This window comes from Leptonychotes weddellii, chromosome 11, assembly GCF_054177405.1.
Source record: "Leptonychotes weddellii isolate Sample4059 chromosome 11, ASM5417740v2, whole genome shotgun sequence".
Classification (NCBI taxonomy): Eukaryota; Metazoa; Chordata; class Mammalia; order Carnivora; family Phocidae; genus Leptonychotes; species Leptonychotes weddellii.
Window position 1 is genome coordinate 38838298 of NC_138379.1, and position 16654 is coordinate 38854951.

Below are 16654 nucleotides of genomic sequence, written 5' to 3' on the forward strand. Positions count from 1 at the left end.
AATTTTTATTTTTTATTAAAGTTTTTTTTCCCCCAGGGGCTAGTTTAAAGACTCATAAAGTTCTACAAGGCTACTGGAAAAATACCTGTCCCCAGGTTCTCCTGCCCGTTCCCCCACCCATTTCCAGAGGCAACCAGTTACGGAAAGCACCTCCACATTTCTGAACAACAGCTTATGGTACCACTCAGTGATGTTCCAGTCTCAACCAGGATTTACCCACTTCTCACCATGGGAGAAGAAAAGGCACCTCTCTTCCATTATATCTGTCATTATAGGCGCACATAGGAACCTACCCTCCCATTCAGCCAACAAAGTTACATAATTATTTGGGGTAGATGAATATTCGGCTTTTATATTTACTATGATCACATAAATCCTAGGCTCAGAGGAGCCATGTTGGATATTCTGACCCCATTCCTTTGTTGCATACCTCTCTGGTTTCCTTTAGTGTTACTTGTCCTTTCTAAAATTAAAAAAAATATGTATGTATATATATTTAACCCATTTGTCTAAGTTTGTCTCAGTCTCCCTTTGTCTCCCTATATTTGTCTAAGTCCCCCTTCAACTTGTTCAAAGAACCTGTTTCTTTTAATTTCAGGTTCATTCTAAGGTTTCTCCGGCTAATTTATAAGCCAATACATACACGTGCATGTGTGCGTGCACACACCCTCTCTCATACTTTCAAAGATTCAATACAAATATTTTTGACATTCTTTTCACTCTCTTGAAATTTGTAAATAGTATAACCTACCAGCACTTATAATTTCAAAAAAATCAACACAATACCCTAACTAAAATACAAAGAAGAAAGGAAAGTTCGTTAAAATATACTACATCCAGAGTCAATATGCAAATGTTGGGTACAGCTACTCTAGAAGACATGATGAAAGATGTAATGAAGTCCTATTTATAATGAACAGGTAAACTTCAGATGCTTGGTAGTTGTGTTCCTGGAAAATTCAGTATATATTAAAAACATGCAAAAATTATGTGTGTTTATGCTTAAAGTGGAGTCAGATTCCAGGCTCAGATACTTGTAAACAGAGTTCCACCTACATGAATGCCCACTGAACTTTAGGAGGTTGTGTAGGAAGTTGGACAATCTTTTGTTCTCCATGGGTTGCATCTAGCAAATCTGCTTCTCCCCAGACAGCCCTGTCCCGCATTACCGGGACAGTCAAATCGCCCTACACATTCCCAAGATGTCCTATAGGGGGCGCTACGTACCTATTCAGAACCAGTAGCTGATTCAACTCTATCTTTTCTACAAAGAGAAGGGGCAAAGAGAGGTTAAGATATTTACCCAAAGCCATATAGGAAACCAATAGCAGTCAGGACTAGATAAGGAGAAGGGGCAGACAGGGGAGGAGAAAGGAAATTATTCTAATATTCATATTTATTAATTGCTAGACATTGTGCTAGGTGCCTTTTGTTAGGCTCCCACGGTATCTCGTCTAATCCTCCTAACCTCAGGGGTTAGTTCTATTACCATCCCCAATTTTCAGATACAGACACCACATTTCAGGGAGGTTAGGTCCTTGCTCAGGGCCCCATTTTTAGTAACAACAGAATTTGATTTTGTCCAGTCCTTTTTCTATTACTTTAAGTTGCTCTCCCTCCAGGTGTCTGGGCCCACACCTTGGGGACCAGGTCCCTCACTTTGCTACTTCAATCTTTAGGAAATTGTAACTGGGGTGCAGGCTGTCTGAAAAGCAATGAGCAAAAAGAAAGATGGTTCAATTCCAGTTTCTTGGCCCTTCGAGTTCAGCCAGTGTGTGGCCTGGACCCAGCGGTACCTGAGCACAGGAAGCAGACTCTTGATGAAGTCATAGCCTCCTGCGGGAGCCTGGCCTGACCTGCCAGGGGTCAGGCCAGGACAACCAGTGTGACCGCAGGGACTTTTCCTGCCCCGGAAGGCCCATGCCTCCTCAGTCCGTTTCACACTCCACAAGGTGGCAGGCAGCCAAGGGGCTGGAGCCCACACCACAAATGCAGCGAAGGCCAGACAGTGAGCGAGGGCTTGGTCACCAAACTTTGAGGTGTCAGGTGTGGGGAACACTCCAGAACAGTCACTACAGCTTCATGGCATGTCTGCCTCTGCTTAATTACCCTCCAGATCATCCCTCTGAGAAGATAGTGTTATTTCCACCTTCCAGAAGAGGAAACCAAGACCACAAGTGGCCGGCAGCTTGTTACACAGCTGGTCAGGGGCAGGGCCAGCCCTCCAGCCCAGGCCAGACCGGCCCTGACCCCCTCCCTCTCTCCTGCACATTTAAAAACCCCTCCTGACTTATGCATTTCAGAAAAATGTGTATTTGGCACCTACCATCCAGCTTTGGCGGGCAGGTGGGCATCATGTCCCTCCGCTCCATAACTGCCGGGGCTGTCCTGTGGGACTGAACACTGGATCAGGTGCTTGAAGAGGGGATCCCATCTGATAGTCCTTAGGCACCTTTCTCCCTCTGCTTTCTGGCCACAAAACCGTGACTAAGCACTTTGAACAAGGAACCCATTGCATCAGACTTCATGTTCAGGAAAAGCAAATGCACACAGCCCCTATTTGTCACACTGATCTGAATGCACCCCATGGGGCCTGGCAGAGTTCGGATGAACCCATTTGTTCATGACAGTGCACAGGTCTCTGCCCGGTCGTCCGCTGTGTGCACACAATCTCTGAGGAGGTTTCACAGAACAGGGTCCGACTGGGGCTCCAGTCAAATGATTTCTTGCAAAAAAGTCAAAGTAGGGCCAGCCCCAGTCTCGTGTGCCACGAGCTCACTGTGAGCGCTCGGGGTGCGAGACAGAATAGCCCCTCAGCCAGGAGCGCAAGCGCCAGACCGCCTGGGTCCCCACCTCTGCCCTGCTGCTTACTGGTGCGGCTCTGGACAGGATCGGACCTCTGTTCCTCAGTTTCCCCATGAGTAAAATGAGGATATTGACAGTAGCCACCTCACAGAGTGGTTGTAGGCAGTAATAGAGACATTCATGTAAGAGCTTAGAACCGTGCCTGACCCAAGGTGAGCACTCAGGGTTGCCTATGGCTGAAATGAATACTGACTGTCCCGTCACAGAAAGAACAGCTGAGAGCCCTGCAGAACATAAACCCTGCAAGGGCGATAAAGGGCGGGAGGGGAGTGAGGGGAAGGGGTCCATGAGCACTACTTCCAAACTTCAAAAGTGGAACCATGCCACACCCGCGGGCCTTTGTTCCATATTGCTACAAAGGGCTGACCTAGGTCAGTGGGGAAACAGAGCCAAGAGGCAGCTTTGGATTAGAATAAAGAAGGATTTTCGAACAGGCAGACATGTCCACAAAGGGGGAGCAGGATGCCTGGTGCGCGGGTTCCTGAGGGGGTCAGGGGCCTGCCTTCCTGTCCTGAACAGTACACATGCGGTTTTCCTGCCCAGGAGAGTGGCCAGGGGCAGTGACCCCTGACGCCCCTTCCCACAGGACCATTCTATCACTCCGATAACGAGCAAGTAAGTGCTGATAGCCAGGGTGTGGCCCATCAGCCCGAAGGAAGGAGGAGGGACTTCGGACTGTCTTCGTGCACACAACCTTCAGGACTTTCACTTCATTGTCTCAGAACACCATGGAGCAGGGAGGCTTGGTGGCCATGACCAGCAATGGCTCCATGAAACTCAACAGTGTTTCCTGAACACCTGCTGGGTGCCTAGCAAAGTGATTCCCGGCAAGTGTGAGATGACAGAGCTGTGGCAACAAACTATCAACATTTTCTTACTTTGGAGAATTTAAAGACAGCATCAATTACTAAAGCCACTGTTATTTGGGGCACACAGTACAAAGTCATCAGATTGGCCAGCTCCACAGGCAGCTTCCCAGCCATCTCTCTGGCAAGGTTTCAATGTTCTTTACCACCGAAACTTTTACTGACACAATCCCTTGGCCTGGGTGTCCTTGGTCTCCTGGGCTGAGCTGCACACAGGAGGAGATGCTGGGACATGGGGAGACGGCCAGGAGCAGGGAACAAGAGAGAGGAAGGGGCTAATCTGCTCCCTGAAAACTGATTCGGGAAGTATCCTCCATCATGAATGTTATCACCTTTATAAACTACAAAAATGGAAAAATTTCAAAAAGTAGAAAACATTTTGTCATTGAAAAATTATCAGACTGTATAAAAACTACGACACAAATGCAAGAAAAAAATACAAGATTCTGAGACTAAAGCTCATCAGCTATTTCTCAGGTATCTCCTGTACAACTAACTGTTAACTGCTCATTCATAGGTGCCCAGCTCTGAGGACTCAAAAGCAGATCAGCAGCTGGAGGTATCAAAAGATTAAGGAAAAACAATTTATGGAGATGACACCAGAGACATCCTATGTACTGACTTCCAATTCTTAATTTTTTTTTTTTAAGATTTTATTTATTTGCGAGAGAGAGAATGAGAGACAGAGAGCATGAGAGGGAGGAGGGTCAGAGGGAGAAGCAGGCTCCCCGCCGAGCCGGGAGCCCGATGTGGGACTCGATCCCAGGACTCCAGGATCATGACCTGAGCCGAAGGCAGTTGCTTAACCAACTGAGCCACCCAGGTGCCCGCCTGCAAATATTTTTGAGAACCACTGTCTGGAGCAGTTAGGAACTTATAGGGCAGGAAGACAGAGAACATCTCCTTTCAGAGAGAAGGTTCTCAATACTCCACAGGCCCCAGCCTGAGTAACTCAGGCCCCCAATTCGCTGGATCTGCCGGGAAGGCCCTCATTCCTCTCTCCCCACCACGAACCTCCTCTGCCTAGTGGGTTCCTGTCCCAGCCCGTGGCTGTCCTTCACCCTCTGGTTGGCTGTCTGTCTGCAGCTAACCCCCACTGCTGCTTCCTCCCTGTAAGCTCTCCTCCCCACTTGCCCCTCTCCATGCTGACTGCTACAGCCTTAATTTAGGCCCCGGGCACCCCCCTCCAGGCCTACTCACATCCTCTAAAACCACTGGCCTCCAGCACTGCCAAGAGGTGACTTTTCCAGAAGCTTCCACAGTCCATCCTTCCTCATAAAGGTTTCTCTCACTCCCTCTGCCTCCTCCCAGCCGCAAAAAGAGACCTAACCCCCAAGAGCGCCGCACTCTGGCCAGGCACCGTGCAGGGCCATTAGCCCAGCACAAGGCAGAGACAGGGTGCAGCTCCCAGGCCAGCTCTAGCCCGTGGATACTGGCTGCCTGGAGAGCTGTACAAACGATTCTGAGTGTCGGAAAGAAGCCACCATGAGCAGTGACTGGGAGCCCGAGGACTGGGAATGGCCGTGCCCAAGCCACCCGCACGCCATCCCAGTCTGGGCCAGAGCACTCTGCAGCACTCAGACCCATCTGTCCCTGGCCCATGCTCCAGGCTTGCACTCCCTTTGGTACTCCCATGAGATCTCCTCAATGATCCGCTTTCAGGGCTCCTCCCAGACCACCATATCCACGTTCCCTGGCACCACCACGCCGCCTTACTCTTCCTCCCCCAATACTCAGCAAACGCGCTGCACCTTCTTCCTTTAGAAACTTTACAGCAGATGCAGGATCTAGTTACAATGTAGCTGTAAAGTGCTGCCTTGTCTTTGCCCCCTGCTCAAAATAAAGCTGTTACCTTTCTAGCCCTGTCCGCCATGGTGCTTAGCAGCCAGGGATGCATGGTCTCAGACATGTTTACCAAGTAAAACACTGACTTGAGAGGCGCCTGGGTGGCTCAGTCATTGAGCGGCTGCCTTCGGCTCAGGTCACGATCCCAGGGTCCTGGGATCGAGCCCCGCGTCGGGCTCCCCGCTCCGCGGGAAGCCTGCTTCTCCCTCTCCCACTCCCCCTGCTTGTGTTCCCTCTCTCGCTGTGTCTCTCTCTGTCAAATAAATAAATAAAATCTTTTAAAAAAAAAAAAAAGAAACTTTACAGCATCCATAAAGCTTTTCCAAATGGGCCAGAGAGCGGCTGATTTGACCTCTGCCTTAGTGTCCAAAGACACAGATTCCCAAGACCCCCTCTTACCATCTCCCCCACTCGTCTGGCCGGCTGTTGTACTCACACAACCCTGTCTACTTAAGCAGTTGGTGACTACTGGACTGTCTTGATGTCTGTCTGAGACTGGGAACCCTGCAGGATAGAAATCTGATCTGTTTAGTTCACTGGCTCCGAGCTTGGCACAGGAGGGCTCTGTTAGGGGAGAGCATAGGGACCACAGCCCCAGCCCCGCTCTGCCCTGACCCGCTGTGGGGCCCCGGGAAAGCCACTCTCCTCTCTGGGCCTCAGCTTCCCCACCTAGACTAGGATGTACTTGAGCTGGGGGCCCCTGAAGTCTTGTCCAGCTCTCAGACGCTATGAGAACGTAGGCCGCAAAGCACTGGATTCGTGTCCTTCATGCTTGTGTGGGTAATAATCATTCAGCAAGATATCACAGGACAGCTCCTTTGAGCGGCGCAGATCCGCCATTGCGGGTATCGAGGACCTCTCTCGGGTATCCAGTGCTATGGGATGTGTGCTTGTATGGCTAAGCATAATGGACAAGGAGGAGTGATTTTATCTTCCTTTGAGAACATAAGTACACTCTTCTATATTTATACATTCCATCTCTTAATTTAGACAGTGTAGAACTTTTTCTGATCAGCACTCACTTGCCAATAATTTCGCTCTACATCTAAATGAAGAATAGGAGTCATATAAGTTCACAGATTGAATGGATGGCTGATTTACAAAGCCCTTAAAATGTGGCTGCAGGCCGACGCTGGCAACCCCATAATTAGATATGGCATGCTCTGTGATGATGTATTTTTTACTGTTTTTTAATAACTCAGTTCTCCTTCTGGGATGAGGGGAAAAATGGAATTTGTTAAAAATAAATCGAGATTTAGTGGCTTTTCAGCCTTCTGCTGCTTGTTGCTCACAATATTCTATAAATAAAAGAAGCCCTGCCCCATAGTGCACTGTAAACACCCACAGACACTCAGAGCCAAATTCTTCCAATTATGACCCTGTACCAGTTGCCAAGCTACTGCAAGGACCCACTTGAAAGGCCGCCATCTAGGCCACCTCCTGATTAAGCCGCCCGGCAGCAAGGAGGAAGGCCTGCTGCTCTGGCACCGTATCTAGTCTGAAATAATTGTTCCATTTTCTTGAAATTAAGCCCTTTCCTTGTGATCGAATTACAGTTCAGAGGTAAATGAAAAACTAACCACCTGTCCATCCGTCCATCTGCCTGGGTCATGTGTACGTAGGTGATCCTGGGCCGTCACATGCTGGGCTTAAGTCAGGTGGCAGAAGGGCCTTCACGACAGTGTCTCTAACTGCACCAACTGCACCGAGCAAATCAAGGTCAAATTAAAGTAGGTCAGCTGGGAACATGACAGGTGAGTCACAGGCAGCCCGCCCTTCTGCTCGGCACCTTTCCTCACTAATCAGTTTGGGTCCCCTTGTTCAGTGCAGCAGACTGAGCCGGTCACTTAAAAACCCATATTCTACCCTGGGAGGGATGATACTGGGTGTCAGGCTGACGCTCTGTGGTTCAAATGCCAATGCACGAGCTGGGGCGGCCCCGGCTGTCCGGCTTCCGTGGCCCCAACGAGCCCTTAAAACACGGCAGGCAGAGAATCTGGAGATTGCAGAGTGCCACAGTCTCACTGAGAGAGAAATTACTTCCAGTTCCTTAGAAACCGGAATGCTCAAAGCAGCACTGGAGCAAAATGGGCTCCGGCTAGAAACTCATCACCCTCCCTCCTCCCTTCAGTGTCAGCTCCACTGGGTGAGCGCTCCTCTTGGAGCAAAAGGCCCTGCGCCACAGCTCCAGCCCCAGAAGCTCACGCTCTGAATGCGGAGCCAATGGGTAAACAAAGGCCGCCCCCAAAGAGAACGGATATGTGCTCTGTGGTCAGATTTTCCAAATTCAAAACTGGGACCTATACTTTAAGGGGGAGAGCTGTTCAAAGCTGGAAAGCCTGGGACTTGGAGGTCACAAAGCATGGAACCTCGTCAGAGAGGTCTCCTCTGGCTGTCCAGTCTCAAGTGGCCCTTCCTGGGGCACCTGGGTGGCTCAGTCAGTTAAGCGTCCGACTTGACTTCGGCTCAGGTCACGATCTCAGGGTTGTGAGATTGAGCCTTCACGGTGTGGGGGCGGCGGGGGGGGGGGGGTCCTGCGCTCAGCGGGGAATCTGCCGAAGATTCTCTCTCTCTGTCTCTCCCCACACTCCAAAATAAATCAATCTTTAAAAAATAAAAATAAATAAAAATAAAGTGGCCCTTCCTGTGACTCACCCACCACCTGTGGGTTCTCGTTTCTTAAATTCGGAAATGGTCTCATTTCTTTGCATCTCCTCGGATTAGAAAGTGAGCATCATGAGAGCAGAGACCCCCTCTGTCTTGTTCTCGAATATTTCCAGAGCAACTAGAATGGTGACTGGTTCACAGGTGCTCAACAAATATTCACTGAGGAAGCGAAACGAATCCACGCCAAACCTCCGGAAGAGCATTCTATGGACCAATCTCCCTCGGTGCTCACGGCAGTGTGATGAGGTGAAATCATTACCCCTTCTGTAACAATGAGAAAATCAAGGCTCAGAGAGGGTGTGTGTTTTTCCCAGGGCTGCACATCTAATGAGTTCATGGAGCTGGAATTCCAAGCCAGGCGTGAAAAGTTCTAATCCTGGCTTTGAAGTGAGCATCTGTTGCTTTTATAATTTAGAAAAAGCAAAGGGGAAAAACTTTAGAGGAAAAACTATGTATCAGAAAAAGCTTTACATCAAATGATCTAATATATGACAGATTCGGTTCCTGTGTCCCCAGACCTCAGCCCCCCTGCTGTCTGCAGAGGGCATCGGCACCACAGATGCACAGCCAGAGTGGAGGAAGGGTTCCTGAGCCCCCATTATGGAAGGTTCCTTCCTTCCCTTCTGTGGAGCTCGGGAGGCCAGGCAGGGAGGGGAGACGCCATTGGCAGGGACACCCGTGACTCCTATTGCTGTGAGGATCAGCAGGCTTACTCCATAATTTGCTGGAAAGTTTCCAAGGAGAGAGAGGCCTGTGAACAAGTTAGAAGACTATAAAGTGGGCTTGGCATGTGCCTTCCCCCATACCCACACCTTGAAAACTGGAATAAAAAAAAAAAAAAAGGAAGCACACTTTTTAAGATTGAAATTTCAAAAATCCTAAAATTGAAAAGTAGAGATTTACATTTACCTGAATTTAGAACACTGAACCCTGCTGAAGCTCAGCGTATGCACCTTTATAAGCTGTGTATCACAGTACTATTCCTATTAGTCTGATACTGGGGGCCAAAACTCCTCCCCATGCTGTCTGCTAGATGCGGGCTATGGCTTGAATTAAGTCAGCAGGTCAGTCTCATCAAAACAGCCAGCCAATTCTAGTACGTAGATACACTTCTCAAATACGGGAAAGAAATGAAAATGGCAAATGGTATCGATAAAACAGGTTTTTCCAAATGCTACCAGGATGGCCTAGCAACGCGTGAATACAAACACCCTACAGACACTGGAAGCCCGTCCTGATTGTGAATGAGTGGGGGTAAGATGACAGACAAGCCCATAAGCTAACCTTCTGATTCTGAATTTCTGAGCTAGAATTCCTGGGGGGGCTTCAGAGCAAATGTCTCATGAACAATGTTGGTCTTGTGAGACTCTGTCACGTGCATTTTTTGGAGGGAGGCTCCATAAATGTCACTAGAGTCACAAAATGATCTGTGACCCCGAAAGGCAGGGACACCCACCAGCCCTTTCTGCTGCCACTCCTGTTTTCCTTGGACAATCCTATGACATAAACAACGACATGGGGAGCCCCCCTGGCTTGCAGAGTAGACAAGATGACATGGACAATCAGGGAAAATTGTCCAAGCTCTTGCCCGAACAGCCTGGCCATGGGACTGCTCAGGTCAATGACTGAAATGAGGTCACTGGCCAGAAGGCACTGGGGAACTTCTGAGCTCCAGCTTGAGCCCAGTGCCCAGGCACAACCAGAAAAGACCAAGAGAGCAACCTCAGGGACAGAAAGTCTTAGGCAGCATGAACTTGGGAGCAACAGCCTGGGACAGGAGACGGAACAAGGGCTTGGCAGCCAGGCAGGTTCAATCCTGGGTTCAATCCTGACCCCACCCACGTACTAGTCATGTAGCCTCGAGACGTGAGCCTTGAGGGATGATGACGATGACGGTGAAGATGACGACAATGGCGAGGACCACGACAATGAGACAATAATATCTACGATGAGCTATTACTTACTGGCAGCACGAAGTCTAGAGTATAGCAGACAAACGCTTCTATGCTTATGAGATAACACATGTTGTTTACTTTTCACAGTGACACATGACCCCCCTCTCGATTCTGTCTTCTAGATGTGCAAAAAGAAGGTTAAAAAGATTCAGTAGCATGCCCAAGGTCCACAGTTAGTGGGGATTCAAACCTGGGTCCGTTGGGACTCTAAGCTCCTGCTCTTAACTCCACTGCACTGCCAAGTCTCAGTTTCCTCATCTGTAAAAAGATTACTACTACTCACCCTCGCAGGGTGGGAAGGGTGAGACAGAATGCATGCGAAGTGCTTAACACAGTACCTGGCACTCAGGAGCTCAACGGCGTAGCTATTAATGTAATATAATGTAATGGCATCTGGACCTTTGGGAGAGAGAAGGACGGTGGGAGGTGCGCATCTGGCAGTACAGATGGATGGTGCAGCATTTCACTTCACGGGGCTCGACAAACAGGATTAGGAACTTTGCACCAAGGCTTCAGAGCCTGGGCTGGCATATTCTCAGTGAGGACCAGAGAGGGGACACCTCAGCAGGATGGCTAGGAATGTATTTACTCAGAGATGAAAGGCTTTTCATTGCAAGTTGGAGAGGACTGGGGACTTCTGGAAGAAGGAATAATTCAAGCTCCAAAAGAAAGTTTTCAAGAGGCTGCAGTACCGAAGAGCATGGCTCTTCCTGGGCTGCGAATATATGCCCACCGACAACCTGACTCTCTAACACCCCAGGGAGAAGAGTCCCCGTGTGTGTTTGTGGTAAGGGAGATGCCGAACCCCCACGTTATTGGTAAACCCTGTCTGGGACATGGGCAGAGCAGAGGCGTTCTCAAAGAGAAGAGAATTTGTTAGAGCAAGTCTCCTTGGGAGTTAAATATGAGGAAAAGTACTCGTTGCAAGAAGGAACCAAAGACTTAGTGGGGTTATAGTGTATAAGAGCAAAGGGCACGTCTGCAGGAAGAAGAATCGGTCTCACTGATACCGCCATCTTGACTACACTCTCACCGAATGTCTGAACAGGGGACTCTGTAGAGCAGCAGAGTCGCTCCTCAGAGAGCCAACGGCACTGCAGAGACCGTGCCTCCCAGAGCTGACATTTGCTTGAGGAGAAAAAACTCCACAGAGGATTGCTAGCCTCTTCCCAGACCAGCTTACCTCCTGTATTTCTGAGAGAGGAATTGCTGTACCAAGTTACCCCAACAGGAACCAAAGATCCTCAAAGGCCTTCACACCCTGTCATCGGTCCCCTCTCCGCCATGCCCACAGCCCTACCCAGGACTCAGCATCAATTTCCTGGACCATTTTAACTGCCTCTAACTAGTTCTGCTGCCTCCTCCTACAGTCCAGCCCCCACACTGCCACCAGCTGGCTTTCTAAAATAAAAGTGCTGACCACGTCACTCACCTCCTGAAAGATGTCTACTAGATTTGCACTGCCTACAGAATAAACGCCAGAGTCTTCACTTGCATTAATTCATTCATTTTTTTTTTTCCCTCACCAAATGTGTGATGATCACCTCCTGGGTGCCAGGCTCTGTTTTATGTCCTGGAGATGGAGTGGTGAATGAGACAGGTAAGACAAGCACCCAGCCTCAGGGATTTACATTCTAGTAGGGTAAGACAAACAGTAAGGAAGACAAATAAATCTATCATATAAAGGCAGGTAGTGATGAGTGCTAATGAAGAGAAATAAAGCAAGGTAAGCGGGCCGAGTGATGGGGCCAGGGGTGGAGTAGGACAGTGCATTTTTAGTCCTTGAACACAGTGACCGTAAGTCCATTCCTCTCTGTCCCCCCCCACCCTCATTTGAACAGAGACCAGAATGGAATGAAAGTCAGCCAGGCAGGGATGTTGGGGAAGACTGATTCAGGCCGAGAACAGTAAGTGCAAAGGCCCTGAGGCAAGAAAGAGGAACAGCAAGAAAGACACAGCAGCTGGGATGGAGTGAGCAGAGCAAAGAGTGCGAAGTGATGAGACCAGAGAAGCAGGATGGGCTGGCAGGCCATGGCAAGGAGTTCGGCTTCTATTCCAAGGATGCTAGGAAGCCATCGGAGAGTTTTGGCAGGGAAATGACACAATCTGATTTACTTTTTCAAAGGTCACTCTGCCTGATTCTGTGGAAGACTGATAGCAGTGGGGCCAGAACAGACACAGGGAGACTAGCTGCGAGATGGGCGACATCTGGACGAGGGTAGGGAGATGTGGTGGCTTTCAAGATACACTCTGATGGAACAGCTATCAACAACCCAAGCAGTGAGGTGCCAGGGAAGGAGCAGGATCCAAGACGACGCCTGCACGTTGGGCCTGTGTAACCAGGGAAATGGGCCTGCCATGTAAGATGGGGAAGATGGGGGAGGAGTCATATCTTTGCCTTTTTTTTTTTCTTTTTAAGAAAAAATATCAAGACCTGTGTTGAGTTATGTTGGGTCTGGGATGCCCATGAAACATCAAAGTGTGGATGCTGGAGTGGGCAGCGGGTATGTGGGTTGGGGCTCGGGAGAAAGGTCTGAGCTCATCACCGCACGGATGACCACCAGGTCCTCCACCTCTCGGCCCCAGCTCCAGACCCGCCCCCAGGCATCACCTTGTCTAGGCTCTGGCCTCCGCTCTGTGGTTCCCCCTGCCTGGAATGCTCTGTCTTGCACTTCTCTAGGCTAGACTCCTACTCGTCTCTTAAGACTTGCTCAAAAGGCACCTCTTGTCTAAAGGCCCTCCTGACTGCCCTCAGCCCTCCCTTCTCCTGCGGTGCCCCGGCGCGTGCCCCGATGGCCTTGGATCACCCCTATTTGCACCTTTCCTCCTTGTGAGCTCCTTGAGGGCAGTGACCGTGAGACTATTCCTCTCTGCAATTCCCTCCTAACATAAGGCCCGCGTGTGGCAAACTGCTAAACGAACGCAGTTCTCCTCTCTGTAACGAGACACGCAAGAAAGTACACGCGTGCGCAGTGACGCACACCGCGGCCGCGGTCTGCGAGGGAAACGGGGAACAACCAGGTGTTGCCCCTGGGGCAGTAGCCCAGCTCAATGGGGTAGAATGGTGCCTGCCCTCCAGGAGTTTCCTAACAATACAAAAGGGCTTCAAGAGATCTAAGGGCTGAGTATCTCAGGGTGTTGCGAGGTGTCATGAACACCACCGCACCGGAGAAACGTGTCTTGGGTCTGACTGCAGAAACACCCAGCGAGTCCAAACCCAAAGCACTCAGGCGTCAGACCCAGAGGGAAGGAAACCGCCCTCGTTTACATGGCCTCCTGTTCTCGCGAGAGTGAGCCTGGAAGCAGGTCCTCCTTGCGCTCTTTTACAGATCCATCTAAATTTACCACGGAGTATCAGAGCGGTGAGGTGATCTGCCCAAGGTCACAGGGCTGGGAAGTACCGGAGCCAGGATTCAGTCACGTCTTCCTGCCTATGTTCCTTCCAGCACATTCCACAGCCTCCCCCTATCCCACCAGCTCGGAGAGCAGCCAGGAGCCTTAGGGACCCATGAAGCCCCAGAGCGTGCCGAGGAAATGGAACTCTGGAGAGGGGTGTGATGTGCCCGCTGTTACTGGGGAGTCCCCAGTGGAATGGAAGCTGGAATCCAAGCCCCGGGCCGGGCTCTGGGAGCACTGCACCTGCACTCTGCCAGATATTTCTTACAGGGCAGAGATAAAGCCAAACACTTTAACAGTCTAACCTATCTGCTTACATGTACCCTAGAAATAAGAGCAAGGGGAATGGGAAACTGTCTTTTGTGTCAATGATGACTGCTGTGTGATTCTGGGACCCCCACTAATAAATGGGACACTAAGTGAGGAGCGCTGTCACTGCCCCAGGAGGGTTACAAGACCAGATGCGTGGGTAGCAGTTCTCTCGTTCCCTTGGGACAAATGTTCGCTGCCCACCTACTGTGTGCCAGGCACTGAACAAAGCAATGGAGGCCAGGGGAAAGAAGCCCGCAGTGGAACCGTGGCTCCCCGACTTGTGTAAGAATCAGCATATCAGCCTCTCTAAGCCTCCGTTTCTTTATCTGTAAAGAGTCCCTGTTTCACAAAGTTGTTCTGGCTGCTAAACGGGATGACACATGCCCCTGGTATACGGGAGTGACGCAGCGAGCATCAAATAGCTGGTAGTTGGTTCACTGCTGAGAAAGCAAAAGAGCTTACTCATACTGTAGGAAAAAAGGGGATGGAAAGAAGGGAGCTATACCAGCGCTCTTGTAAAAACTTTGCAGAGTAAAGGAGCATCAATCCTCTGAGGATTTACCAAAGCATAAAGGAATTCTTTGAGAAATTTTGAGTGGCTGAGTATCTTAAGGCTGGGAGCGGAGAAGGTGAGGAGGCAGAGGAGAGGAAAAAGGAAAAGAGAGAGGATGAATGAATATATCAGTGTATTGGTAAGAGTCAATGAAGTTAACATATATACATATAAAATAATGTAACTTGATGGCTAATGAACAGAGTTGGCTGTTCATTATCTATCGCCTTATCGTCTCCATCAAACTCCTATTCAATCTTCAATACCCTACTTGTTTGATGACTTCTTCCCCCTCACCCCAGGTTAATTAATCTCTGCTCTGTTAATTGATTCTTACCAATGTACACATCACATTGTGATGGCACGTATTGGGTTCCCCTACCTAATAGTGAATTCCTGAGAGTACACATCGTGTATGAGTCATCTTGGTGGCCCTCCTCTGGCCCCAGGATCCCCAGCCAGCAGCCTGCAGTTTGGAGCATCCCAGAGGAGAACCTTCTCTCTATCGCAGGAAAAAGAGCCAGGACTGACATTTATACGTATCCATTCTGTGCTGAACATAGGCACCTTTTAAATCTTAACTCATGTATTCCTCAAAATGCCCCATGAGAGAATTATTATCCCTATTTTGTAGAAGGGGACACTGAGGCTCAGGGAGGTGAGGTCAACAGCCAAAGTTTCATACTGCTAGTAAAAGTGATGAGTCAAGGATTTGATCCCAGGTCTATCAGACTCCAGATCCCTGCTTTCACTAGACCAGCCCCCCTGCATGGGTCTAACGAAGTTGAGGGCATCCTGGAAGGATGAATGGTCTGGGCATCAAATCTCCCTGCAGGCTCATCAATAAGGTGAGTGCTAAGGAGCTTTGGCCAACACACGGAAATCTGGTAGCAAAAGCCAAACACCAGGTCAGAGAGGCAGAGAGGAAGCCTCTGAAGAAGACAGAATTCAAAATTTTTGCATGCAGTTAGCACATGGTAAGTCGACCATCTCCCCAGACCCATCCTGTCTGAGAAGGAGATACATTCTGGGTCAGCGGTTCTCAGCCACGTGTGATCAGCTAAGTCCCCTGGTTGAGAATTCACAGATCTTTCCCAATTGCTGGGGAAACATTCAAGAACATGATCATGAGTGTCAGCACTGCTAGGAGAAAGCTGTGGGCATAAGTGACCACAGAAGTCTGGGAATGTCCCTTCCTTATCCTTTCTCCACCTCCAGCTCAGTAAAGGAAACTTCCATGATGTGCTATAGGCAAAAAGCTACAACTCAGCCTCGCAGGGGTTTGACTCCACCACACTTGGAGTCAGAAGACCTGTGTTCAAGGCACTGTTCCTTACCAGCCGTGCCACACTCCGTACGGCAGATCTTCTCTGGGCCTGAGTGTCCCCAGGTATAAAGAGGGGGAAGAGGGGAATGCCGGCTTCACAGAGAGGTTGTAGGGAGGGACGCTATGAGATAGTACATGTGGGAAGAATCTGTCCATGTAAAAGCGTGTTCAGATGTAAAGAAGGGGTGCTGGGAACCTCAGGTACCTCACTACCTCACCTGCAGCCCGTGTAAATGCTGACCCAGCCTCTGTACTGAGGGCTCTGGGGTAAACCCAAGCAGCCCTGGTAGAGCCCTGGAAAAGGAAGCTGTGATTTGGCTGTTACTCTTCCAGAGGCTACCTGGCACAACTACGATCCTTAAATACATTTTTTTTTAAGATTATTTATTTATTTGAGAGAGAGAGAGAGCACAAGCAGGGGGGAGGAGCAGAGGGAGAGGGAGAAGCAGACTCCCCACTGAGCAGGGAGCCCGACACGGGGTTCGATCCCAGGACCCGGAAATCATGACCCAAGCCGAAGGTGGATGCTTGACCAACTGAGCCATCCAGGTCCCCCTTAAGTATTTAATAATTAAATTGGCTACAACGGTTGAGGAGCATTTTTGTCATCATGTAAGATGATAACCATCACCAAAACCAAAACATGAAACTCATTTAATTAAACCTATAGACTAAGACAAATGTGTCATTTAGACGGCACATGTGTGACTTTTTTGAAGTTTACTTTTCTTCTATGTGCTCAAGCAAAAAAAGCTAGATTATTAACGCCATAATTGGATACTCTTGGGAGGAGCATGAATTGGTCCAGGCTTTTGGAAGGGCAATTAGGCAATACTGATTCAAATTTTAAATGCAAACTATTTAAGCC

The 16654-nt window shown here is 49.4% G+C and overlaps 1 protein-coding gene and 1 non-coding gene across 12 annotated transcripts in view; one reads left to right on the forward strand and one right to left on the reverse strand.

Annotated features, from left to right (window-relative positions):
- The window catches only part of BMAL1 (basic helix-loop-helix ARNT like 1), a 99074-nt gene that overhangs the window by 43491 nt on the left and 38929 nt on the right, over nt 1–16654 (reverse strand). The gene's annotated exons all lie outside the window — the stretch shown is intronic.
- Nucleotides 5510–5640, forward strand: LOC115944943 (small nucleolar RNA SNORA63). The gene has a single exon (XR_004079434.1). It is a non-coding gene; the product is annotated as a small nucleolar RNA SNORA63 (small nucleolar RNA).